The sequence below is a fragment of the Melanostigma gelatinosum genome, assembly GCF_949748355.1.
Source record: "Melanostigma gelatinosum genome assembly, chromosome: 3".
Lineage (NCBI taxonomy): Eukaryota > Metazoa > Chordata > Actinopteri > Perciformes > Zoarcidae > Melanostigma > Melanostigma gelatinosum.
Window position 1 is genome coordinate 25,352,524 of NC_136636.1, and position 25,951 is coordinate 25,378,474.

Here is a 25,951-nt window from a genome sequence, read left to right on the forward strand (position 1 = left end):
TATTTTAAATACGGCAGCCTGCAGGTAGCGCTCAATAAAAAGTCTGGAAGATATTTCAGACCGACCCCAGAGTGCTTACCAGCCAGACTGTTTATCATCCACTGTTGGGGTTTTGTTTCCACTGCTGCTGATTTTTGCCACTGAGGCATGTTGTCAGTAGCACGTCACCGGCCGACCGGGAGCCTTTAAACAAGCGCACCCACACAAACAAAACAAACACACCTCCTCCCTTTCATTCCATCTTCATAGCTGCAGCTATGTCAGCCTACGTATACTTTCCGATTCCAGACTGCAACATTTGCAGTAATTCTACACTTCAAAAGTAAGTAAAACTCTTTTGTTTTTCTCTCCCCATTGTTCTCCATGGGACAGTTCATTTTGTCTGTTGTGTTACAATGTTTAATCAAAGAACCTGTTGTTGTTCGGTGAAAAGTCAGCGGAGAGTTGAGTTCGTCTGAGGCCAGAACAACTGAAACGTTTCGCTGAATAGATGTAACATTTTAAATGAATGTGCCGAGGAGGAAGTTGTTGTTTTGTTGAGCGAATTACTGCTCACTTGGGCCTTTGCATCTGCTGTGCTCGTTGAACTGTGTTCTTCCAACTGAGGGAACATTTCAAATGTTGGAAATTATGTTTGAACTATGTACACTGAAGAAAATGAAAATTTCAAGAATTAATATTGGACGAGCTGATCTTTGGTTCTGGTTCATATTTCATGCTGTCTGAGGACTAAAGAGACGGATGCATGTTCATGAAAACATTCTATGGTACTAACTGGAGAACACACAACCTTGGGACAAACTCCCATGTATGTGTAGTATATAACAGTATTTCAAAAAATTTCAAAACGAATGGAAAGAAGAGATCAACTCTAGCTCGCTTCGTGGTCAGTTGACAAATGTGCACAATGTGCAATGTGCAAATGTCTCCTCTGTTTTGTCAAACAACTATAATCTAACCTTTTTGATCACACCAGACACACACTAAATAAAACGAATTAAAATGGTCTTGGTTAGCTTTTCCACTGTTTGAACAAAATAAACCCTTAATTCCCTGTGTTAATTCCCCGTAATTCCCTGTGTTCCCTGAGAATACTTTGTGTCTGTGGCTCATTACACATCGGAGCTGACTAAAATGACATGTGGTGTTCCCCAAGGTTCAATACTGGGGCCTCTTCTGTTCAACATCTACATGCTTCCACTAGCTCAGATTATGGAAAACAACAAAGTGTGTTGTCATAATTATGCAGACGACACACAAATCTACATAACTATGTCACCAGGGGACTATAATCCCATACTGGGTAACTGCATTGAACAAATCAACAACTGGATGTACCAGAATTTTCTTCAATTAAACAAAGATAAAACAGAAGTAATTGTTTTCGGTACAAAGGACGAACAATTGAAAATCACCGCTCAGCTTCAGTCACTGATGTTAAAACCCACAAACCAAGCCAGAAATCTAGGTGTAGTTATGGATTCAGATCTCAACCTGAACAGCCATATCAAGACAATTACAAAATCAGCCTACTATCACCTGAAGAATATATCAAGGATTAGAGGACTTATGTCTCAACAGGATTTGGAAAAACTTGTCCATGCATTTATCTTCAGCAGACTGGACTACTGTAACGGTGTGTTTACAGGTCTCTGTAAAAAGTCCGTCAGAAAGCTGCAGCTGATTCAGAACGCTGCAGCTCGAGTCCTCACTAAGACCAGGAGGGTGGATCACATCACTCCAGTTCTGAGGTCTTTGCACTGGCTTCCTGTCCAACAAAGAATTGACTTTAAAATCCTGCTGTTGGTTTACAAAGCACTGAATGGTTTAGGGCCAAAATACATCTCTGATCTGCTGCTACCTTATGAACCATCCCGACCCCTCAGGTCGTCTGGGACCGGTCTACTTTCTGTTCCCAGAGTCAGAACTAAACATGGAGAAGCAGCGTTCAGTTTTTCTGCTCCACATATCTGGAACAAAGTCCCAGAAAGCTGCAGGTCTGCTGAGACCCTCAGCTCATTTAAATCAATATTGAAGACTTTTCTGTTTGCTGCTGCCTTTAATTGAACCACATTCAATTCATATATTAATCAATTTCCTGCATTTCTGCATTTTACTACTGCATTTTATTTCTTGCACTGTTTTTTAATGTTTTAATGAATGTTCTTAATTGTTTTTAAATCTCCTTTTCTTTTGCCTTATGTTTTGATGCTTTTAATGGTTTTATGTGAAGCACTTTGAATTACCTTGTTGTTGAAATGTGCTATACAAATAAACTTGCCTTGCCTTGTTAGATGTGAAAAGAAACATCTGCTTTAAGCGTTCCTCAAAGCCACAAGACTCCATCGACAGAATCAGTTACGTTATCTGTTCATTTTGAATGTAGTGCATTTTACGATGATCACATCAGAAGATTTCCTCCTATGTATCATTCCTGTACATGGTTGTGTGGGTGTAGCTGTGCATAGCTGTACAGTGTCCATGCTCCAGCTTATTTCCACGTCCCTCTTGTGTCTCCCCCTCCCCCGCTTCCCTCCTGATTACAGCTCATTCACCTCACCTGTCCGGTCTGCACAGCTGCCTTCAATCCGCTCCTCACCTCCACGGTATATCTACTCCGGTTCTCCGTACGCTCACGGCCGGATCATTGATTCAGCTACAGTGGTGAGGCTGCACGATTGTGGCTGAAAATTATGATTGTGATTGTTTTTGATCGATATTGAGATACTGATTACTTAAGTAACAACATGTTTTATGGCACTTTCAAATTGAAATAAGCAGAGCCTTGCTTTCACTATCATGTTGTGCTACATCCCTGCTAATGTACAAATTAGGGCTGCACGATATTGGAGAGATCTGCCATTGCGATGCATATATATTTTTTGTGATATGAAAAAATGCAGGAATATTCCCCCTAAACGTTGTAGGCTGCAACAGTTACAGGAGACCAAAGCATACAAGACTGGGTGTCCAAGTAGGTTATATCTTACACAGCTATGGAGCCTATTTTGAGTGCCCTACATTGTTTGCTGCAGCAGCATCAGACTTTGTTTGTGCCTGCCTGCCTTCATTTGATGTCTTGCCCATTTTTTTCTCAGTGATCTCGTGCAAATAAGTGTCTTAAACCTGCATTTCCTTTACTGACCAGCAGGGGGCGACTCCTCTGGTTGCAAAACGAAGTCAGATTGTATAAATGACTACTTCTTGATTTATTCCCCTTAGTAAACATTGTAAACATGAGTTTATGGTCTCAATCTCTAGTTTCAAGTATTCTTCTATCCAGTATGATGTTCATTTAGTAAATGATGGACATTTAGAGCCAAATAGACCATAAAGCAGAGTATGCTTTAGGGCGGGGCTACTGTGGCTGACAAACTGAACAAACCACTTTGGTTTCTATAAGAAAAGGCTCAGAGCCTGTCACAGGAGCTAAATGGCAGTTTGTGATGTGAAGTCAAAGAATGTAAGAAGAAATATGTTCATGTTCCTGTACAGCAGCGAAGGTCCCTGTCCAGGCCTTCTATGGGAAATGCGTGACGTCCTCACTGTGTTGGCAATAAAAGCAACCTCTAAATAGACGGTGATTAATCCATATGTCTAGAAAAAGGTCAAATGAACTCTCCATCTGCTATAGCACATGGGATTCTAGAGACGTCTTAGCCCCGAGAGACGACACAGTTTTCACTGGAATTAAAATAAGAGTCAAATGGCTGGACACAGTGACCAAAAAGTCATCAAACTGTAGGCTCACATAAGCCTTTATACTTCCTAGTCCACTACATTTCACAGAAAAACGTATTTTATTCAGTCGTCTGAGATGTGTAGCTCCTTAACCCATGCCAAGAAACGTGACCCAGCACTGAACAACACCTGCCGCCTGATCACTGGCTGCTTGAAACCCACCAACACAAGCAACCTTCACCTCCTCGCTGGCATTGCTCCTGCTGATATTAGACGAGAAGTTGCCAGCCGAGTCGAGAAAACGAAATCTACTAGTGATGATTGCCATCTCCTCCATGGATGTCACCCTCCGGCCCAACGGCTAAAATCAAGAAGAAGCTTTCTCAGCCATGTCCAGCCCCTAATAAAGTCTCGGGAAGAAACCAGACTCCAACTCTGGAGGGAAACGCTTGAGAATGACCCTCCTCCAACTGTCATGGAAATACCGCCTACTGAAAACCTTCCCCCTGGCCCAGAAGCACCATGGGCTCAATGGAAAACACTAAACCGCCTCAGAACAAGAACGGGACCATCAAAAGCTGCTCTGGTCAGATGGGGCTACAAGGCGGGCCCAACCACATGTGAATGTGGAGAAGCAGACCATACTATGGAGCATTGCCTTGTCTGCCCTCTACTACCCAACCCTTGCAACTCAAAAGACCTTGCAGTGTTCAATACAAATGCAAAGGATTGTGTAAAGAAATGGGAAACTGTCATATAACCATCACGCTTCAGTGCAAAGAAAAGAAGAAGCTCCTTATCAGATTATAGTTTTACATTCAGTATAGATGCAGCAAGTGCAGAAATATCAATGCTGATGTTCAACATCTTTCATAAAAAAAGAATTTGGCACGATTAAAATGCACGTTGATACTGACTTATTATATCAAGAAGAATTTCAAATGGAGAAAGCGGTGAGAGATATTCCTCAGCCTGGAGAGGAGCATGTAATCCCTTAGCTAAACACGGAAATCCCTTTTTTAAATTCCAGGTTTTTACATGACAGCAATAGTGTGCTGCGAGGAGTTTAATCTCCCCGACTGGAATGAAGGAGACGGACTCTCTTGGACCCTGTCCATTCATCCAGCCATTATCTATACGCACTAAACCTTTTGCAGGGTTAGCAGGGGGCTGGAGCCTGTCCCAGCTCATACCGAGAGCTGTTTTTTATAACATCAAAATAGACTTTGTATACTTGAGTTGCAATTACCTCTGATTACTTTTCCTAATCATCAGACAGGCTCCATGTTGTCCGTGACAGGGTTGAGCTCAAAACGGTGTCCTTGTCAGGGTGCAGTGCCTGATAATGATTGCGGTTTTGTGCTTCGGGTGGGAGACATGTTGTGCGTTTACTTCCCACGATCAGACGCGGCGATCGAAAAATGAAATTATGAACCTTGTTTTCCTGTCTAACATGATGGCGCCCATTTGCGTGAAGCACCCACATGTTAATTGCCTCCAGCTAGTCTAATACACATGTAAATTTGGTTTTGTAGCTCATTGTAAATGATTCCCGGCTATTTAACATCTCGTCCGTCCGCCCCGGTATTACAGAACATCTTTAGCACCGTGGTGTTGTTTTTGAGTGCTTTTTAGAGACGTTGTTAAACGGCACAGTGACTCTAATGGGTTCTGCCGGAGACCGGTGCATCCGGCCAACTCATCAGCCTCACGAGGTGACTCAAACTATTGCACAGTAGATGAGATTTGGATGCAAATGATTTGGAGAGTAACAGCTAATGGTGCATGACATGCATCCATTCCACTGAGGATGATAACGTGGCAATCCTCAGATTATATTATCCAAACTGGAATCTCCCCCCCCGACACATTTTGGACTTCTGAGCTGAGCTCCAAGTGATGAAAGCTGCACAAGTGAATGGTAATGTCATGGGAATAAATGATCTGGCGGTGGGAACTTAACATTCCAAAAATTACAAAGATGTAGCTACATTTCTTTCAGAACAAACATGTCTGCGACTGAAGAGTAATGCTAACTAATTGGGACAATTTTGTTCTGCGCCAGGATATTATGTATAAGGTGCGTGGGTGTCTGTCTGTCCACGGGCAATCTCAGATAATGCTGAACCCATCAGCCTAATACTGCTCGAGTCCTGGGGTGTGTTTGGCTGACCGAGCTAACAGCTTACGGAGCTACTACAGCTGACAGAGCCAACAGCTAAACAGAACTTAACACACAGCCCGGCTGACAGCTTTGTTCAGAGATATAGCGTAAATAGGCAACCTGAGGCATTGCACGGTGAACTGCACTTGAGCTGTACGATTGAGAAACGTCTGCTAAGCTTGCGGTCCAGATGGGGGGGGGGAATGTTGTTTGAATTCATGAAAACAAATACAGCAGTGGACGTTACTGGCAGAGATCTGCACACCAGTTAGTGCACTTTTTTAAAACTTTTGGTCGTTTTCATCCTATTACCTTTCACATTGAGCTTGATGAAAGAGGAACACATTCTTTTTTTGTTAATGTTTTCTCATCGAGAGATAACACCTGGTGAAAGAGCGATTCATGGCCAAAACATTCCATCAGAGACAAACATCTGTCAAGTGGACTTACTCTAAACTGCTGCAATATAAATGGATCATTCACATATAGGTCACCCCCACTCTCTCACACCACTTTAATGAAAAACAATCCTTGTGTAACATGAGGCTCAGAGGAGGGGACTTATACTTGGTATGTGAAAATGCCAGGAAATAAATGATATAAAATATTGTATTGATCTTCAATGGAAAAAACATTCAACTGTTAATCAATGGCGGAATATCTGTTGTTGAAATTGTCAAACTATTGTTTTTTACAATACTTTAAGTCCAGACACCCTGGGCAAAATGTATTTTCATGCACTGGTCCGTTTAAAGATTTTTGGCTATTTTATGTCCATAACTTTCTGTCCGACTAGTGAAGAGAAAACGTTTATTTTGTATATTCTAAAGGTTTTAAAAGATGGGTTTGTTCATATATTATTGATAACCTGATTATCTGATTTATGAAGTGATGCAAAGAGATATCCAAAATTCCTTCTAGAAAATTCTTTGACTCTAAAATATGACCAAATTTTAAACAAGAACTTTGAACCTGGCTTCATCCAATGTCCAGGTCTCTGTTCTGGAAAGGTATGCAAATTAGCACAATTTCAGAAAACTTTTGTCTTCATGGAAGTAATCAACTGGGGAAGTTTCATGTTGGTATCTATTGGTTAAAATGTTGTCCCTATTCACCTGAAGTGTCACCTAATAGGAAGAGGATGTCTATTGTGTTTGCTGAAGTAATAATCACTTGGTTACAGAATGGCCGGCTGCAAGAATTTGACATTGACGAAAGTAGAAGTTGATTAATGTCTGTTGTTTTGTGGACCCATCCATTCTCCCTTTCCCAACGCCTTGGCTCTCCAACAGCGATGTCTCAATATTGCCTTTTCTCCCGACCAACAGTCAAGAGGGCTTCGGCACTTGAATTCAAACACGTCATCGCTTGGCATTTGCCGAGATGAAAGATTTTGTTGTTGTTTTTTCTTGGAAGGTCAGTCTCATCTCATAGTCTTAATTGTACTACTACTTCTTGTATGTTAGTATATATCACTAATCTCACAGATTTCTCCTGGAGATGTATTCCCTGTTCTGTCGCCTATTTGCTCCGTCACAAAATTGGCTTATGTGCACAGCTGATAAACATTCAAACCCGTGTCAGGTGTCACACACTTGTAAATGAAAATTGAAACTTCTGGCATAGGAGTACACTGAATATAGCCAATTACTCAGTGCCATGAGAACTAATCATCTCTGTCCCTTCCTCCCCTCGGAGAGACAGCAGGAGCTGGGGAGCCAGCCGAGCTGTCAGATGAGCTGCAAAGAAATAAACATGTTTTTGTTGTTGTGAGCTGTTGATCGAATCTTAACAGTGCACCTCAACTGACATATTCTTTTATTACCTTGGTATTGGAGCTGAAACTCCAGCTCCTTCAGTGGCAAGATAAATGTGTCCTCGCTCACCCGGCCTGTTAATGTACACAGCTATCAGCACCATTTATAAAGCTGCACTCATCACTGTGCCGTCCTCGTTGAATGTAATGCACATTACGCCACCAGCATTGACAACTTGACCACTTTCCTGCTGGACTAAGGCAACCTTTTATTAGCTACTTGTTTGTCAGCGCTTCCTCCGGCAGCAGCATCTCTCTCGCCCTCCCTCCACTCTACCACCGTGCACGCACGCAGCCGTGAGTGAGTTACTGTGGTTACGGCCGTCGGGTCATTTTGCAGAGGCTTTCCCCTGACCGTGTTTTTTTTCTTTAGCGTAAACCTGAAAATAATTTAAAATGTCAGCCAACGTAAAGGTGAGCTAGAATGTGAGATGGTCCTCGTGACATAAGAGACTCGGGGGAGGTGTTATGAATGAAGATCGAGTGAACAGACTGAGATCGAGGCGTTTAGCTCAATTCAAGCAATAACATTTATTTGTGACAGAAGTATTATGTCCAGCAGTTAAACGTGCACGGACCCTAGCAAAGGCAAAGAGTGCAAAAGTGAAACCTAAGGGCGCTTATACAGAGTGCGCAGGCGTGTCCATTCTGGTACTCCTTGTGGAGCCATTGGTCAAAATCAAAGCAGAGGCGGATTTGTTTTTAGCATTCAAATAGCCTGATGGAGCACTGGGCAACGTCACCCACAATGGCTCACGTCCGGAACCCGCCTTCTCTGGAACGTCAGTGTGTGTGAAATGTTGGTGTACAGCATATTGTTAACACTTAAGGTGCAGAAAAGGAAAAGGGTGCAGTTCTAAACTATTTCGAAGTCTCTGTGTGAATAGATAAAAAGAGCTCTTCTCCTACTCTAAGATGGCAGTTTCTGCCCTAATCTGGTGGTTTAAGCAAGCGTTACTTTCAGGGCCACTGTATCTGTTTCTATCGTACGAACGGGTGACGGAATGCCCCATTCGGCGTTTTTGACCTACTTACAGTGACCTCACAACTCCGCAATATAAGCTTTACAAGTATAGCGCATATTATTTAACAGTGAATGAATATATTTTATTTACAGAGGGAGTCTGTGAAATGGCAGTGCATAATTAAAAAAATATTTTCATAATTAATCTGGAAAGTAAACTGATGGGTGAAATCCTGTCCACTTGCACGTGTGAAAGACAAGGCCGAACAGGGCCGATGGGCCAAATAGTGTAAAATGTAGAAATGGTCACTCTGTGGCAAAAAACCCACGGAGAATTAGAAACAAACTCTTAAGTTCCATTCAGCATTTTAGAGTCTTTCAGCTCGTTCTTTTGTATTTTTTTTAATGGCCCACAACTTCTGTTTTGGTTCCGTCTCACACCTCTATCAGTTTGAACGTTGTTTGTAAGGTAGTAATTGGTTGACAAACACAAAGGCGGGTTAGGACAGAAACCAAAACGTACTTATTAATGTCCACTCTCTGCAATTTACTGTGCGGATTTCCTGCTGTTTCTTTTAGTGGCTGTTTTTTATGTTTGATTATGTTCCCTTTAACATGAGCCCACACGACTTAATATATACAACAGCTTGTAACATCACAGGAGCATTTACACGCTGGCTTGTGTAACAGGAAGGGGAAACAAAATCACAAACATCTCTGCGCACTAATAATCAGCGCTCTGATTATTAGTGCTACGTTTTATGCTGTTTTCGTATGCTCCCAGTGAGCACTAACCCGGATTTCAACGTTGATATCTGGTTGAAAAAGTGTTGAAATGGAGCCTGACGTGTTTTAAACCTTCTAAATTACGGTTACAATATCAACCTGTCACAAAACACCAATTTCTTTTAAAATATTGATGGTTTGTTCATTTGTAGGTTGTTGTGAAAAAAATGTTGGTAGTTGTCTTTCACACTTAGAGCAGGTTTAAGAATGAAACAGAAGCTCTCAGAGGCGTATAGTTAAATCAAAAGCAATAGATTTATTTATCAACAGAGTCATTCAGCCCAGCTATCAAAAACAAGCTTGGGTGCTAATGGATGAACCTCGCAGAGATTCACCATGAGACACGCTTGAACACATCAGCGTGTATCTTAATATAGGGGGTCCACCCCTTGTTACACATTGGCCAAAGTCAAAGATGCAGGCGTGGCACGTTTGTACGTTATGGCGCCTGGATGGAGGCCGTGGATGTCCATCCACCTTGGCCCCTCCCAATAGGCGTTGGTTTCCATCAGTGTGAGTGAGGAGTTCCATGCGAGAGGTCCTAAGAAGGAGTGTGTGAAGAAGCCGGGCTCAGCTGGGGGCGTTGGCCCTCGCTTGAATCTCACTGTCTATTGTGTCTTCCTTATCTTCTCTAAAGATGGCGTCCTGTTCCTTGTGTCGCAGTTAAATCAGTGACCTTTCTCCTGCTTCTCTCTGGCCTTAGTGTGTGCTGTGAGCACTGTATAAGTGGTTAATAGAGCTGCATAAGCTAATGGTTATTAAAACTACAAATATGCTAGTGATTAATTAAACTGTATATAAGTCAATTGCTACTTAAAGCTGTATATAAGCTAGCTGTTAATTAAACTGTATATAAGCTAGTTGCTACTTAAAGCTGCATATAAACTAGCTGTTAATTAAGCTGTATATAAGCTAATTGCTGATTAAAGCTGTATATAAGCTAATTTTCTCAACAAATCCCTCTCTTGACGTCTGAAGGACGTCACTTTCTTTACCTTCCTGCCCTGTTCTCACGCTGGTGTCTTCCTCTGCCTCTCCTGACCCTACCAGGCTGTTCTGCTCTTCCCCTACTGGGTAAGCTCCATAAGGAGGGGGTGGTAATGGTTCCTTGGAGAGGGCAGTGGTGATAGGACGGCCAACCAAAGAACGAATACAGGGTATTATACAACATCCACATGAGACCAGTATTGCAATGAACACTCCCGCTGACACTGCTATTGACAAGATCAGGTGCTTCCATTTTCCAAACATGTTTTCCATCCAATCTCCAAATGGATTATTCACACCTGATGCTTCCTGCATTTCTTTTGACAGTACCTTCAGACTATTCAGTGCTTTTGTGACTGAACCGTCCGGCGCAGTATTGTTGGGGATGTTAGTGCAACACAGATCTCCAAACATTGAGCAAAAGCTCCAAAGCCATTTTGTTTTGCATAGAAATCAAAGAAGTGGGGCCAGCTGCTCAGCCAGACCCTCTATTGCATCCCTAGTATGATTAGCCAAACGAAGAACATTGTAATGCACATAATTGATACGATCAACATTTTTATTCACAGTTATCCATGGAATAATACTTGCGATACTCTCAAAACCTGCTGCAATTTGATATACCAATTTGTATTGATTAGGCACTCCTCTGGTTCACTCTGATTGTATCTATGTAGGTTGGACCTTTGTCCAGACTGAACTATCCTACTGCAGTTGCGTTATCAATTGGTGGAAATATGGATGCCAGAGTCATGCAATTTGATGGAGTAGCCATTTTAGTCATATTTGTCATGCATGCGTATCCTGTTGGGTCAGATTCAGGATATAGTGGTGCTGGTTCGGTGAACCTAGCTGGTCTAGCTGCAGCACAAGCTATACAGCCACCCATTTTGTTTTTGTTTATAGCATTATCAACAATTCAATTTAACCAAACATTGTCGTTTCCATGTCCTGTAGCTAATTGGATCACCTGTTGGTGGTTGCTGAAAAGTCAAATTACAAATTACAAAACAAATTATGCATTTTGCGTCAGATTACCTCGGACCTCTGCTAGAGGTCTGGACGGCTCAGATGCTGGGGCACAGTGTGACAGGTGGTGCCAAGGTGCTCCTGCTTTACCTATGACTTGGACCGAGTGTGAAGTAACCTCCTTCACTTCGTACGGCCCTGTCCACCTGGGGTCAGTCCACTTTTCTTATGAACTTTGACCCTGACCCAGTCACCCTCTCGGATGAGATTTTTACCTTTTCCTGGTCAGCTGCACTGGTTCGCTGGACCTGTTTGGAGAGAGCCTCCGTGAGAATGATTAATGCAGTCACATATGCCTTCATTTCAACTTGCTGCACATCTATGTATATGTACATCTATGTATCTATGTATATCTATGTATATGACTACCGTCTCTTGGAGGACCAGGCATTTGCCTCCTTGTCATTAACTCATGTGGTGAAGGATGCGTCTTATTTCCTTGTGCGCTCCTCACTGCCATTAGAGCTAATGGTAAAATTTTAACCCATGTCAGCTTTGATGCTACACATGTCTTCGCTATTTTTCGATTTTAGCGTCTGATTTGCCCTCTCTACCAGTCCTTGTGACTGTGGATGATACACTGATCCATATCTACTTCCTGCAAATGCTTATTACTGAAATGTGAACCATTATCGGAGTATCAGCTCTGTCTGCAGCCACTTCACTACTGTCTGTGCGTCTTCTTTTTTTTAGTTGGGATTGCCTCCACCCACTTTGAGAATCTGTCCACCATTACCAAGATGAGTAAAGTCCATGCTGATGTCTTGGAAGCAGGCTGATGGTACAGGATAAGAGCCCATAGGTGTTTTGTACGGTTTCTTCACATTCTGATCTCTGGTTCCTGTGTGGCTGTTTTCAGAACCATCTGTTTTGGTCTGTATCCTCTTCTTCGCCACATGGGCCCATCAACGTGAGCTGCTCCATGTGCGTAAGCAGAATCTGTGAAGATGTTTACTGATTTTCCTTCTGCTATTGTCAAGGCTTGTATGAGCGCTTCGACTTCTGCCAGTTGTGCTGATGCTGGTTGAGGTAGGATACCTGATGCTACTATTGAATGTTCCATGTCTTCGAATTGTCTCACCACAGCATAGGATGCTGTGTTTCCTTCATCTCCTTTGTAGCAACATTCTTCCTGTTTCATAGACAATATGTGCTCTTTGTGCATTCTTTTTTTAATTTTCGATTTTCTTGCAGCTCCGAACGTGAATTTTTTTGCTTAGGAGGATTCTTTGATGCAGCTCCTTCTCTTTTCGATTTTCTTGCAGCTCCGAATGTGAATTTTTCTTAGGAGGATTCTTTGATGCGTATCTTTCTCCCCCTTTTTTCTGATACAAAACTGCATTAACATCCCTCTTTTTGTTCAGAAACATCTCGGTGGAAAAGGGAATGAATAGTCAATTCTTGAAGTGCCGATGCATGTGACAGAGTCTACGTGAGAATGGTGAACACATCTTCTGTTTCTTGTGTTCAAACTAAAGGGGCTGAGGTGTTTCATGATGGAGGATGCTTTGTCTGTGGGCTGTGGGCTGTGGGTTGTTAAGGGAATATGTGGGTCTGGACTGGATATGACGCAGGTATTGTGGCTAATAGTTGCAGCAGTGTCTCTGTTGTTGCCAGGTATGTGAAAGATATTGCTGTTCAGCGTGATTCTGGCTTCTTGGATGCTGATTGCCTGTCTCTCTCTGATAGTTTCCTCTTCTTCCATGTGGTAAGCCTTGTTGTTGTTGACCACGCGTGCGGCAGTCTCGTGAATAGTGACCAGGTTTTCCACAGTTGTAGCAGTAGAAAGTTCGTCCGTGCTGTTTCTTTTTCTTTTTAGCAGGCTTTGGGGCCACGTCAAGCTTTGCCAGCTGTATTGACACTTTTAGTGCTTCAAGCTCCATATCTGTTCTTTCCACAGCGGCTCTGTATTCATCATAAGTGTGTTCTGTGCTTATTTGTTGCACCATCTCTTCAGTGAGAGGACAGTTCAGCAGTTCTCCATCCCAAATGTCTTTATCTTTCCATCTCTTTATCATTCTTTTGTACGCTTGTTGTTCCACCGGCCAATGTTTGATTCTTCCATTCATCCTGCTCTGATCCTGGACATCATTCTCCAAGTTGCACAGACAGATGAGTATTTCGCAGCCATGACGTCTCTCTCTGCAATAATCAATAAAAAGTCTGAAATCAGTATTCCCAAATGTCCACACGATGGAGCCAAAGCTCCTATCCACTGTTCCTGTTGCAGTTCTTGGAGTGGCCACAGTTTTTTCTTCTCAGGTTGTGAAGTGCCAGCAGAGGGAGCCAAACCTCCTCTCATGCCTTCAATTGACATGTTTGCTCTCTGAATTCACACTGGCCCTCGTTCACAACCTTGCCTTCTCTGGAATGTGTGTGTGTGAAATGATGATCTATTTTATTATTAACACTTAGGGTGAAGAAGACGAAAACAGTAATGTTCTAAACATATTTCGAAGTCTCTGTGTGGATAGATAAGCAGAACACTCTGTTCCTGCGTTAAGATGGCAGTTTTCTGCCCTAATCTGATGGGTTTAGCAAGCGTTACTTTCAGGGTTACTGTTATCTGTTCCTGTCGTACGAAAGGATGACGGAGTGCTCCTCTCGGCGTTTTAAACCTTCATACAGTGACCTCACAACTCCGCAATATAGCTTTACAAGTATAACGCATATTATTTAACAGTGTATGAATATATGTTATTTACAAATCTCCCTATATACCCCTGCTAGGTGTGAAATGCTATGTTTTAATTACACATGCAATGGATGTAACTTAATGTTTTATAAGGCCTCTAGTGTGCACCAAGCCCCCACCTTTTTAATTGTCTTCTCTCTGTCCTTGCAGGCCGCACTGTTCTTTCTTATCAGGAAAGCTTTTTCCTCCCTTATTTTCCCACCAGCGTTTGTCTGACTAAATGAATGGATGCTTTGTTACAGCATTTTTAAATTTGCTGACTCCCTAATTTTAGCATCTGTCTGGCTGAATATAGTGGCTGCTGTGTTTCCGCATTACACTTTGCTAACAGTCCCTGGGGAACCCAATTTTCCAATAAATCAGTAGTTTTTTAACTACGCCAGTAAAACTGACACTTATATTAACCCTCAGCTGTCTCTCAGCATATTCTAGTGATTTATGTGTGTGTGTGAGTGCAACGTCTGTGTCTAATGCGTGTTTTTTTTTCTGCTCAACTGACCATCAACTTTGAAATCACACACCAACATCTGCAGCACCACAACTCAAAACCTCAGCATATGATGTGATAAGCACACGAACATCTGAAACAACTTGACTGTAGCTTTCAGCTCTCTCTCTCTCATATGTACGCTTCAAACATCAACTCTCATTCAAACAAAATTGCAACACACTGCCATTTTTAAATGCGCACAGATCACAAATACGGTAAAGGAATATCTTTAGAAATACAGTCAAACAAATAAACAAAAGTTAAAACGTACAGCTCAGCGGCTCAGCTGTCAGCTCGCTCATGTATGCCAAATAGTTCCACTCATTCAAACAAACGTGAATCAATCCGTCACAACACGGTCTCAGAATGAAGTGAAGAGTTTTACAAACGCTGTTAAATGATGAACAAAAGTGAAAACGTACAGCTCAGCAAATAGTCACACGCATTCATACTAAATAATCAAAGTCACACGCTGCCGTCTCTTTAAGCATAAATCAGTCACAAGCTCTTTTTTACACACTCATCACATTCCATCAGCAAGTTTCTTTTTTCTCAAACTAAACAAACAGACACCTCTTGGCCCGCACAAATGACAAACTGCTTCTCAGCAAACAAACACAGTACGGTCTAGAAGGAAATTAATATCTTTACAAATGCAGTGAAACAATGAACACACATTAGAACATACACGGCTGTCTCTTTAAATATAAATCAGTCAGAAGCGCAGAAAACAGCTCTTTTTCTTTTAGATACACTATTTTATATTCCAACAGCAATTTCTTTTTCTCAACCTCATCAAACAGACTGTGTACCGCTGACCTCTCGACCACGATACAAATGAAAAACAAATGCTTTTTCAGCAAACAATCAGTCAAATTATAATCAATTCTGTCCCTATCCTACACACATATCAAAGAGCGCTGCTCTTTAATACATCACACGGCCGCTGCTTATTGTCAAAAACAATGTTACAGCCGGGAGCCGATCCCGGACCTACCACGTCGAAGACCGTTATTTTAACCACTACTCCATCAGGGTAGCACGTCTACAATACAATTTAACTGCTTTTTATCCTAGGTCATCTCTGGACCTGTACACGTTCTGGCCATTTTCATTAATCTCGTCCGTCATTAACAACACACCGATATAATCAACTTCTGTGCTCTCGTCCAGAAACTCCGTCGAGGAAACTTTAAGCAAAGTAACATTATTTTTCACTGGATCGCTACTCACGAGTTAATGTCCGAAGACTCGATGCTCTTAATACGGGAATTCCGCAGTCACTTTTTCTCAATACAGTTTATCAATGACATCAATAACATATACATATATCCCCGTCATGTTATGCAATTTCTTCGTAGTCCAAGACGTCTTATAATTACGTTAAAGATGACGCTTTATTTGTGGCAGGAATTTGAGCGCTTCATGCGAGGCGCGTGACCGCGACAGAAGAGGCGCGCGACCGCGTCTCACACTACTTCACTCTACGCTGCCACAAAAAACATCATTTTTCGCCTTTTATCTAACGTCTTCTGCTGGACCCATTCACGCATATGTACAAACACGCATATGTACAAAAAACCCCAAATGCTGGGCTGAACAACCCTGCTGCTGTGTGATTACTCTTTACAATACTTTTATGACTACACAATACTTTTATGACTATGTAATACTTACAGTTCGGACAGTCGGATAAAATTTAGTTTATGTCTATAATACAATATGCAGAATTCAGTCAAATAGGCTTCTGCTCACCTTGTTAGTTGTGTCGACACTATCAGACTGTTCCCGAACTGCAGGCACGACCTGGTGGCAAATACCAGGGCTCCCAGCCTCCAGGGAGACTCGCAGTTTGTTTTCTGAAACACAGATAGAGAGGTCTGTTAACATTCCAACCCGAAGCTCCGTATCATATCTATCACGTCGGGGTCACCAAATTGTTGTGAAAAAAATGTTGGTAGTTGTCTTTCACACTTAGAGCAGGTTTAAGAATGAAACAGAAGCTCTCAGAGGCGTATAGTTAAATCAAAAGCAATAGATTTATTTATCAACAGAGTCATTCAGCCCAGCTATCAAAAACAAGCTTGGGTGCTAATGGATGAACCTCGCAGAGATTCACCATGAGACACGCTTGAACACATCAGCGTGTATCTTAATATAGGGGGTCCACCCCTTGTTACACATTGGCCAAAGTCAAAGATGCAGGCGTGGCACGTTTGTACGTTATGGCGCCTGGATGGAGGCCGTGGATGTCCATCCACCTTGGCCCCTCCCAATAGGCGTTGGTTTCCATCAGTGTGAGTGAGGAGTTCCATGCGAGAGGTCCTAAGAAGGAGTGTGTGAAGAAGCCGGGCTCAGCTGGGGGCGTTGGCCCTCGCTTGAATCTCACTGTCTATTGTGTCTTCCTTATCTTCTCTAAAGATGGCGTCCTGTTCCTTGTGTCGCAGTTAAATCAGTGACCTTTCTCCTGCTTCTCTCTGGCCTTAGTGTGTGCTGTGAGCACTGTATAAGTGGTTAATAGAGCTGCATAAGCTAATGGTTATTAAAACTACAAATATGCTAGTGATTAATTAAACTGTATATAAGTCAATTGCTACTTAAAGCTGTATATAAGCTAGCTGTTAATTAAACTGTATATAAGCTAGTTGCTACTTAAAGCTGCATATAAACTAGCTGTTAATTAAGCTGTATATAAGCTAATTGCTGATTAAAGCTGTATATAAGCTAATTTTCTCAACAAGGTTGAAAGAGACGCGATTTTGGTTACTTTAAACGTATTTCTCCAAAATCATATTCCGCTGTCCGTTCTTGTATATTACACGGAGACGTGATTTCACCGCATTCAATGTCTCATATAAAACGTTGTAAATATGGAACTATAGACTGTGTGCTGTCAACAAGAATCTCCCAGGACATCATAATGAGAGCAGAGCACATTATGTCTGCATATGTTCACTAAAATACAACTCAGTGTTTACTGCTGGAATACGCATGCGCACGGACGCTTGCATTTTTCTAAGGTAGAGGCTGGAAACACGACAAGGTTTGAGCTAGCTAGCTCTTACTGAGTGATGAGGAAGTGAACGAGCTGATGGAATAAACGAGGCTTCACGCTAACGACGTACTCTGTAAGTACTTTAACTACTTTATTCCAATATTGCAAACCAAAATATCATTTCCATACCATTAATATCATGTTGCTCATCATGCGGGCGAGGCTGCTAGCTTGTTAGCATGTAGCGTTAGCATGTTACGAACAGTAAACAGTAAACGTGTGTTAGTTAATGTGCTGTACTAATACGATCATGGTCAAAACATTGTTGTTTGGGTTATGGCAATATTGTGTAATATCCAGGTCAGCATCGTTCCGTTGAAGACACGTCTATGGTCTCCGGTGTAGAGACGTTCAAAACTGGTCTAAAAGTCAATATGTTTTTCTAATACTTGTTTTATTTACAGATGTCCAGCTTGAAAATATGGCAGATCTCCTGAAACCGGCTCCTGTGTGGCTTTGAAAACGACATTTAAAAAAGGAAAAGGAGATTATGTTTTTTTATAAAGAACATTGTTTATAGTTATATTGTGCTTTAATAAATACAATTGAACTGTTGTTGTGTCACTTGGTCTTTTGTCCTGTAAGTGGAAACTGTTGATGTGTTATATACCCAGAAGGACTGTAAGCATTTCGGCGTTGAATACACGGTTAAAACACGGTGAAAAGTGAAAGGTCTTTAGCCGACTATTTGTAGACGTTGATTCAACGCTGACGTTTAGACCAGATATCAACGTGATGTCCAATACTGGCTTTCAACTGATAAATGTGGATGTGGTTTCTTAGTAAGCCTCTAAATCATGATATATTCGTATTAGCACAATGTAGAGGACGAAAAATTATAGTATTGCAAATCACGTTTAAATCTGGTCTAAGCTTCAACGTCTACAAATAGTCGGCGAAAAAACTTTCACTTTTGAACCAATTCTGAACGTCTTTTCAACGTCGGAAAAATGCTCACTGGGCTGCGTTAGAAATTAAATCCGATTATCGCTCACGAAGCCCTGTAAAGTGACACTTGGGCAATTTACCGTCAATGAGACCACATGCAATATAATGATGAGGGAAGAGTGTTGCCATTTAGAAAACAAAACAGCTCTCTGTGAATATTTGACGACTTGAAGCCGATTTTAGTGGAAAGAAATGACAAACCGCAAACTCGTGGAAGTTATTTTGTGGACTGCAGGTATTTCCTTAAGAGGCCGGACGGATGGACGGATGCGGGCACGCTGCTGATGACTTTGAGCCGTGCTGAGATGAATTGGACTTTGACTTGAACATTTAAAAAACCAAGGACGTAGCGATATGTTTTTTTCGAAGGATTACCGCCCACTATAATCGAAGGCGAGGAAATTGAGTTTCGTGGACGGCTATAAATATCTGCAGTTGATAGCAAACTATACGCCTGGAGAAACGCACAGCAGCAATCTGTGCAGACGCTACAGCGGTGCCCAAGGAAATGATCTCTTTTAATGTGGCTGATAAAAGATGCCCTCGCCTCATCAGAAGTTTGCTCAATATGTTTTGACATACGGTACGGGCATGACACGTTGAGTGTTGTATAAATCAGACTGAGGAGGGATCCACAGCCAGGAAAGGTTAACTGTGAATCGGGGACAAGGTAATGACGCGCTGTCATGTTGACTGCACTCTGTCTGTCTCCTCTTCAGGGGTCGGTTGAAACAAACATTATTGGTATTAGTAGCCTCGTGCCACGGGAGATAAGCTTCCCCACGAAGCCTCAAATATTGCCCGTGGATGATAGTGTTTTCGTTCTTGCCCTGAAACTTGGAGTTTAACTTGTTGCGATGCCCAGTTATGTCTGTAAGGTAAGCCAGCCTGTCCATGTGGGACAGCATGTTCACTTGAAAATGTCCATAACTTCCATTTTCCCCCCTCACTGATACTGTTGTTATCCTCCTTCACACACAACTTTATTCACCGTTACAATCATTAAAAAGCAAAAGCAACATGTGTATTGTAGCGTAGGTTTTTCTCACAACTATTGAAAGTACACATTGGGCTCCAGACGGTAGAATAATAGAAATGCCACCCTGTCAATTTAATAAAACATGTCACTGCGAACAGTTGGAGAGAGAACTAACCCGACTAGCCTGCTAACCCAGCTACAAAATGCAACGTCAGCAAAACTCAACCAATTAATGTGTTTCATTGAAGTCAAGTGTATTTTACGTACACATCATAAATTAAATCAAAACGGATAGTTTATTTTCAAATACAGAATTAAACACTAAAAAGTTAATTAAATCAAATGAACTACATGTCTGAGTCCAGATATAGAAATTAAATGTTCATTAAGAGTGTGTGTGTGTGTGTGTGTTGGGGGGTTTGTAGTTCCGTTCCAAAGCTAAGGGAATATATGGCAGTTCGGTCCCGTTTATTACAGTTTATTTCAGGGTGTGTACGTGTGCTGGCAGAAGAAGACGGAGAAGCCTGGAGAGTTTCATGTTAAAGGGACTTAGCTTGATGAATCCCCGAAGTTAAGGAGGCCTCAAACCGGTCCAAGCTGCAGCGGAACACGACTCTTTGTTCACCACCTGCTCCCGGGATCAGCACCCCTCCAGTAAGGCCTGGTCCTCCCACAAAGCTTGTTGCATCCAGCCGGTTCATGGATCCTTGCTGCTCCCATTTAGTTTAGTCTTCGTCAACATTTTGAGCTTAATAACAGGTCCAGAAACTGAATCATACTTTCAGTAACTCCATTAAAAACTCTCACTCCTCTCTTGGTTCTCCTCCATGCAGCTTTGGTTAATTGATTGGTTTCCCCCCCTCCCCCAGCTCACAGGTGTGTCTCATTTATAGCCTCTCTTTCCCCACCTTCTCTTCCTGTCAGGTTGGAAAAGGGCTATTCCATGTATTTATGTTCTGCTACTGTTTACATTCAGTGTACCTTCAGCGGCTACCGTGGCATAGACATACTAATGCTAGTTATTGGTCTGCTAACGTACTCTGCTAACGTTAGCTCCACAGGTTTTGAGGTAGAAATGTAATGTTTTAGAAACATATGTATCTCCTTCCAACCTCTCCGGGTAACAAGTATTACTATTACACAAAGTTTAACCAGGACTCCAAATCCACTAAACCAGCCTGAAAATGAAGACAATTTGAAAGGACTGCATGAGAGTCTACGGTGCCGAGCCAGATAGTTGCCGGACCCTGGTCACTGCTGGCTGATGCTACGCTCTGTTTGGCCACTCTCCATCCCGGAACTACTAGCACGGCTAACAAGGTAAGAACTGTGATATAGCACTTCAGTCATATCTATATTAATGTGCCATTGCTAAAAGCAGCTACAATCTCCAATTTCAAATATTTGGCACTATCTGTTTGGCAAGGTTAATGCCTCTAATGTGTTGTGAAATTTTTAACAAATCTTTTAAAGCTTAGCGATGTTTACTGTCCCCGCTGTCTGTTTAAATTGTGCCAAAACGCTGCCAGCGGCGATAAGGGCTGAACTGAACTACATTAGGGCAGGCTCCTGTGCAGCAACACCATCTGTCTGTCTCTATCGCTCTCACACACATTTCTTTCTCCTGCACAGAGGGGCTGCTGTCTCTTCCTCTTTTCACTAACTTCCTCCCTTTCGCCGAAAGGCAGATGCCCAAAAATCAATTGCATTCACTCAATTTATATCAGCTCAAGTCAACACGGCGGAATGAGATGGAGGGACGTGCGCGGCTCACACCAGTTCTAAACAGCGGCAACGTTCTGCCCATCGATAACACAACTGATAGACATCAAGTACAATGAAAGGGCACAGAAAATAAACATTACTGTTGAATCATAGATAACTGGATGCTCCCCTCTCCCGAACAGCACTGAGGCAATTCAAATCAGACCATTATGTATCGTATCACTTCCACTAGCAGCAGCTGCTGTCCTATGAGTGAACCCCACTGCAGTGACAGTATCATTTCAACGCACACCCAGGAGGAACTGCATGTGATACACCGCAAGGAGGCAGAAAAAAGTCCCACTGTGGAGAACTCAGACTTACTGGGAATTTGTTTTTGAACCAGACATATGTTTTCATAAATACTTTTCATGTTAGCCTTGTATCACGCTTGCAGAAACGGATGATGACACGTGGTTAACATTGTGAAATGATGGCTTGCACCCAGGCCTGTTGCACACTGATCAGCATGTGGGCATTGTGGCACCCCTTGCTTTTTATTCTGGCGCTGGTAACAACTTAGAGCGGCCACAATGCCTGCGTGAGCAGCGTGGCTCAGGCGCGGAGGTCTCGTCTATTTTTTTCCACGTGCGAAAAGTGAAAACATTTTTCGACAGTATATAGACATCATGCCAGCAAAGCCAGTTTCAATGTACATATCTGTAGAGCATATCTCAGACATCAAAAAACACTTTGTTTTCTGTTTAAAAAAGAAAAAACCCTCTTGAGATTTAGATAGAATCCCTTCATTCATCAACACAAGGCTTTTTTCTGATTGCATGGCTCCATGAATCAATAGAATACCGGGTTTTAATTGCTGATTGTTACGATCATCATTATTCACAAAGCACACACTTTTATACTAAATTGAAAGGAAAGATTCTGACCGATATGGAAGGCAAACTGTAGAAAGAAGGCCTGGCAGCAACGTTGTTTGTGTGGACACGACTCGCTTGAGAGACGCAGCAGTTCAGCGAGACGGCAGTCACACGCTGCTCACACAGGCAGTGTGGCCCGGGGCAACACAACTACTGGGTTACAGTTGGTAAAATCACTGGGTTGTAATAATAACATACCGATGTAACAAAGTAACGAAACAATGATAAGTAACAAAGTAACGCAACGGAACGACGAAATGTAACGACGGAACCTAATGTAGCAACGTAACTAGCTAAAATAAAAAACTACCTGCCTTAGCGAGTTTCTTACGTAACTTAACAGATGTAACAATGTTACAAGCGGAAACACTCCACGCTCACACTTAATTTCATGCAGTACTCGTTATTTTATTCATTAACGGCCGATCCATATACAACGTCACTCGAATTGCAAAAAAAACATTCCACATTCAACAAATCTGTGGTTTTGCAGTCACATACAAGGCCAACCATTGTTCCTGTCCATATCTTTGCATTGGTTTTCAATGAGCCAGTGTTGTGGACAGGGATAAAGGTATTACTCCTTTAATAAATGATTGTTTTGTCCCAAAAAAGAGAGAGAGTTCTATATCTCTCTCTGAATCATTTGAAAATTTCGTAAAATATGCGTATCATAGCAAGCCTGATAATAATGCAATGCTAAATGAAGCGGGCTTAAGTTAAGTCAGAACACCGGTTCCTTCTCAGAGTGACGAGTGTTACAGAAAGCAAACTCCGTTTTTTGCCTTTAAAATATTCAGTCATAATGTATTGGCAAACACAAAACAGCTGATGCACGTGTTTGCTCGGGGATATCGGGCTGGAATGGGAGCTGCAGCTTTCCCCTCGCGGGAGGGAGAAATTCAATTGAAGGATTTGGAGAAAATCCTGCCGGGTGAATTGTGTCTGCTCCAGTTGCAAATGCAGTGTTCTCTGGCCTCCTATTGTTTCCCTCTGGGCTCTGTGTGTGTGTGTGTCGGTGTGTGCGTCTGTTTCTCGGAGACTGTGAGGTGAGGGGGCGGGTTCTAAAATCAACTTCCCAAGACCTCCAGAACCGTAAAGAGAACTGAAAGTACCAACTGCTCCACTTTTCATGGAAATAAGGGCTTGTGTTGTTCTCTATTGTCACCAATCGATGACCACAAAGCTGTTGTTGTATTTGAGGTTGAATATTACCACTTTATTCAGACATGTACTTGTACACCATGGCATTATAATATAATCTTTACTTGGCTCGCAAGCTCTTGAATACACCTTCTATGAGCTGCAATGAATACAACAGCAGAAGTATGCTTGTGACATAACTTACGGCCGTGGTGTTAGTCGGTGAGTTATATAACAAAAGTAAGTAAGTATAACAAGTCAACGTAGACCAACTGGACCCGACCATACATTTCCACCTCTTCCCTAAGCGGACTTTCTATCTCTTTATTCTACGTCAGTAGCTGTACCTGATACTACGGATGGGTTTACATTGGAGTTTGTTGAAAGCCTGGTGTGTCTCATACAGATGAGAATGGTGCCACTCTGTGTTGGTATTTGACGAGTTGGGAGTGAGAATGTTAAAAAAAAGTATTAATAAAAAACAATTGCCGACATTCAAGTCCTAATTATGACCAGAAAAGTCATATTCATTTCATTTGATCCAGAACAGAGGCAGAACAGAATAAAACCATTCATCTATGTTGTTGTAGATCTTAATACATAGTTAAAACAGCATTTCAGGCCTACGAAAGGAGCCACTGGACCAGCAGGTAGCCCGGGTGTAACACCCGAACTTCTGCTATCTGAACAACCACCTGAAATCAAACAACCGTTGACGACCAACTGGCTTGAGTGCACAACTGAAAACACCTGTGTGTTTATGCAGGGCTTTTAACGAGCCTCATGACAGTGACTCTGGACCCACAGTGTGAACTTCAATGCAAGACCATGAACAATGAAAACCCTTTGTACAACTCTTCTCAAGTACAACATGGTTTATTCACCGAACTCTGGATAAAAGGATCTTCAACTTTAAAGGCTTAAATGAGGTTTAAAAAAAACAAAAAAATTTTTTTTGGATAACCCCAAATGAAGTTGTGAAGGTGTTATGGTGGAATGCATTTGGGCTTTGAAATTAGTAAGGGTTATTCTCAAATGTTCAATGGTGGAAAGGATTTGAGTGTAGAGTGTTTTGAAAAGCTTGTCTGCTTGTGAGGTTGAAAGGATTCAGAATGTGTTTCCTTCTGTTGAGAGGTGGACATTCATATTGTTTGACCCAAAATAATTAAAAAGTTGTATTTACTAAAGAACATTCTGAGAAGATTATCGTGATTCTGTGTTTATGGTCGTTCGTATTTATTTTGCGTTTATATCAACGAAGAGTACATCTTGTTTTTACAGAAAGGGATGATGGTATCCATGGTGATCACATGAGCAGTGGATTGCATATTAGGAAATCAGAAACGACCTCAGACATGATGAAGGCAAGATGGGCGAATAGTTTTTTCTTTCGAGTGACTATAAACCCAACAATGTTTTTTTTTACATTTTTTAGTTTTAGTTTTGACTTCACAAGTTCATTGAAGTCAAGTTCCACCATGAGATTTCAGAGTGTTTGGTAGTTTTAGTTTGATTTCAGTTTTTCAGAACACAATGCGAGAAATTCAGCTCAAGGGATGGAGCCGTAATGTTCACAATCCTGCCTACATGAACACACCTCTGAATAATTTCACGCATGCAACATGGCTTGCAGCAAGCAGCAACCAACATACACGGGTTTGTGCACATTTCAGCCTCAGATTCTGGGATCACGAACTCTCATGCTGCCAGTACCAACATCTAGACTAGATGTGACTACTGTTGCGTATTCCACTCCACATATAACCCTAGATGCACTGTACGCTGGCAAGGGGTTTAGTGCTGTTTTGTGAATAACTATTTTTACATTTTGAAGCCCCACAGCGTGACACGCTGAGTGTGTGCTGTTGCGGCGCTGTCCGTGGTGCTGAAACAGACCGCAGGTCGATAGACACACAGACAGACAGAACACAGAACACACTGTGGGTTCCCATTGAAGTAACCCACAGCTGTCTGGATTCTGTAATCTAGCCATGCATATTGATCCAAACCTCTTTGTTGAAACTTCTCTGCTGATTTCCAAATGGCCTTGCAGGGTGTTTTTTGAAGGAGTCTTTGGGATGATTGCTTATGTCATCAGCAATGCTGGAATCCTCAGCAGCAAATGCGGCGGACGGGTCCCTTTCCTCATCTCCTGGGTGTGACCACTAGCGTTGGGTCACCTTCCTGAGACCCATTAACCCATCACCTGTATTAACCCTATCAGATTCACAATACCCCTTTTTTCAAGGTGTTGATTGAGTCTCCACACGTTTGTAGAATTGATCCATAATTGATCCTCCGGTTTTCAAAAGTGGAGCCAATACGGAAGTGTCTTAAACCTGCCTTCCCTCTACTGGCCAGCAGGGGACGACTCTTCTCGTTGCAAAAAGAAGTCAGATTGTATAGAAGTCTATGAGAAAATGACTCTACTTCTCTCTTGATTTATTCCCTCAGTAAACATTGTAAACATGAGTTTATGGTCTCAATCTCTAGTTTCAAATCTTCTTCACTACAGCATGATGTTCATTTAGTAAATGATGGTCAATTTAGAGTCAAATAGACCATAAAGCAG